The following is a 3,077-nucleotide window of genomic DNA, read 5'->3' as shown; positions in this document are numbered from 1 at the left end:
GTGCGCCTCCTCCCTCAACATATTTTTTCTCCCGCTCCCATCAGGCTCCACGGAGAGACAACCCGGAAGTGCTGTATTAAGCTAGGCATCTTGGGAAACGTAGTGTTTGGCCGACAAATCCCAGCCTGTCAGAGCGTTCTTCTCCCCGCGACATCCGGGGATTGGCTCGGATTCTGCAGCCTGTTCGCGCTGGGCCTGGCCTTCTCGCTTCTGCCCTGCTCTCTAAAGGTACTTGCGTGATTGTTGCATTCGTGTCTTGTGTACCCTTCTTCCGAAGTCACACAATCAATGACTTGGACGACGGGATCGAAGGCATGCTTAGCAAATGTGCAGGTGAAACCCCATTGGGAGGCATAGCCAATACTTCCAAGGAGAGCATCAGAATCCCAAATTTCCCTCACAGATTAAGAGAACTGTGCCCAAACTCACACAATGCATCTCAGTAAGGAGAAATTCAGGATACTACACTTTGACAATACAGATTATTTCGTGTCAAAAGTATTGCAGAAATAAACAGGTATAAAACTTATAAAATAGAGGGAACACAGCCGCTAAATAATTTTAGACTTAAGAACAGGCAACAGCGACAGCATTGTCTGCAGCTGGAAACAGTTTTTCCAATGCTTACTTAGGCGATCCCTCGTAGTTCAAGGATGATGGTCCTCCATCTTCGCTATCTTGGGGATGGATCCGTAGATGGCTGAAGAGACCTATTCTTGATCTGCATGTTTTCCCGCAGTGAGGACATCGGTTTCCAGGCGGAAGGCGGTCTCGGTCAGGGTTGGCTTGATGCACCTTCCTCTTGGCACGTTTCTCCCTTAAGCCCTCCATTCATGCCTCTTCGAACTCCGCAGCACTGCTGGTCACAGCTGACCTTCAATTAGAGCTCTCAAGCGCCAGGGCTTCCCAGTTCTCAGTGTCTATGCCACAGTTTTAAAGGTTGACTTTAAGCCCATCTTTAAATCTCTTTTCCTGCCCACCAACATTACGTTTCCCCTTCTTGAGTTCGGAGTAGAGCAACTGCTTTGGGAGACTGTGATCGGGCATTCGGACAACATGGCCAGACCAGCGGAGTTGATGGCGTTGGAGCATCGCTTCAATGCTGGTGGTCTTTGCTTCTTCCAGCACACTGACATTTGTCTGCCTGTCTTCCCAAGAGATTTGCAGGATTTTTCTGAGGCAACGTTGATGTAAACGCTCCAGGAGTTTGGTGTGATGTCGGTAGACCGTCCACGTTTCGCAGGCGTAGAGCAGGGTTGGGAGGACAATGGGTTTATAAACAAACACCTTGGTATCTCTACTGATGTCCCGATCATCAAACACTCTGCTTCATTCTGAAAAATGCTGCGCTCGCAGAGCTCAGTCGATGTTGTATTTCAGTGTCAATGTTGACTTTTGTGGAGAGGTGGCTGCCAAGGTAGCGGAAATGGTCAACGTTTTCTAATGTTACACCATTAAGCTGTATTCCTGGCATTGCAGAGGGATTCGCTGGTGCCTGTTGGAAGACCACTTTGGTTTTCTCCATGTTCAGTGAGAGGCCGAGCTTCTTGTATGCTTCTGCAAAGGTGTTTAGAGTGCCTTGTAGGTCTTCTTCTGAGTGCGCACAGACTACGTTGTCATCGGCATATTGGAGTTCTATAACAGATGTTGTGGTGACCTTGGTTTTGGCTCTCAGTCTGCTGAGGTTAAATAGCTTGCCATCTGTCCGATAGATGATTTCCACTCCGGTGGGAAGCTTCCCATCAACAAGGTGAAGTATACTGATGAAGATGGAAAATAAGGTAGGAGCAATAACACATCCTTGCTTGACACCTGATTCCACCTTAAATGGGTCACTTTGGGAGCCGTTGCTGTCCAAGACTGTTGCCATCGTGTCATCATGGAGGAGCTGCAGGATGTTCACAAATTTGTCAGGGTACCCGATTTTTTGGAGGATGGTCCAGAGAGACAAGGTGACAATCCATCGAGGGGGGCATAGCCAATACCTCCAACGAGAGCATCAGAATCCCAAATTTCCCTTACAGATTAAGAGAACTGTGCCCAAACTCACAAAATACATCTCAATGAGGAGAAATTCAAGATACTACACTTTAGCAATACAGATTATTTCGTGTCAAAAGTATTGCAGAAATAAACAGGTATAAAACTTATAAAATAGAGGGAACACAGCCGCTAAATAATTTTAGACTTAAGAACAGGCAACAGCGACAGCATTGTCTGCAGCTGGAAACAGTTTTTCCAATGCAGGGCTTGAAACAGTCCTCTGCAGCTTGAAACAGTTTTTCCAATACAGGGCATTGTGGGTAAGCAAACAGATGCTGAGGGAAAATCATTGCAAACCACCTTCAACCTGTCTCAGAAGACACCCTCCCAGAATCCCAGAATGGCTTCCACCCCTCCAGAGGAACAGTGGACATGATCTTCACTGCATGACAGCTCCAAGAAAAATGCAGGGAAGAAACCCAACCTATGTACAGGGAATTCATTGACTTTGAAAAGGCATTTGACGCAGTGAATCACAGTGCTCTCCGGACCATCCTCCAAAAAATCAGGTGCCCTGACAAATTTGTAAACATCCTGCAGTTTCTCCACGATGACATGATGGCAACAGTCTTAGACAGCAATGGCTCTTGAAATGACCTATTTAAGGTGGAATCCAGCATCATACTGGTATGTGTTATTGCCCCAACCTTATTTTCCATCTTCATCGCTATAATTCATCCTGTTGGTGGGAAGCTTCCCACCAGAGTGGAAATCATCTATCAGATAGATGGCAAGCTATTTAACTCCCACTTTCCAAACCTTCCACACACAATTAAATACAAGGCTTTTCCAACAAGCCTTTTGGTAATGTTTAGATTCTTTAATAATACATATGAGGTCCTTAGATTCTCTATTAAGCACTTTACAATTCTGAGATTGAATACTGTTTTTACCTACAGCAATCACTGTATTTATTGTTTTAACCAGAGAATACTGTGAATTTGTGATGTTGTATTGACTGTTTATGTTTTGTTTTACACTTGTTGTATTTTGCATGTTACACCTTGAGTGTTCTGTGAGCCACCCCGAGTCTA

At 45.4% G+C, this 3,077-nt stretch overlaps 1 protein-coding gene across 4 annotated transcripts in view; it reads left to right on the top strand.

Moving 5' to 3' along the window:
* The first annotated feature begins 94 nt into the window (after positions 1–94).
* c6h7orf57 (chromosome 6 C7orf57 homolog) overlaps positions 95–3,077 on the top strand; it is a 101,206-nt gene continuing 98,223 nt past the window's right edge. For 2 of the 4 annotated variants that reach the window (XM_062957118.1, XM_062957111.1), the window contains exon 1: positions 100–228. The gene's annotated coding sequence lies outside the window, so the exon portion shown is untranslated. Of the gene's footprint in view, positions 229–3,077 lie in introns of all 4 variants that reach the window. The other 2 variants (XM_062957120.1, XM_062957109.1) reach the window with 2 other exon arrangements.

This window comes from Anolis carolinensis, chromosome 6 (assembly GCF_035594765.1).
Source record: "Anolis carolinensis isolate JA03-04 chromosome 6, rAnoCar3.1.pri, whole genome shotgun sequence".
NCBI classification, from domain to species: domain Eukaryota; kingdom Metazoa; phylum Chordata; class Lepidosauria; order Squamata; family Dactyloidae; genus Anolis; species Anolis carolinensis.
This window is presented reverse-complemented; position numbering and strand designations above follow the sequence as displayed.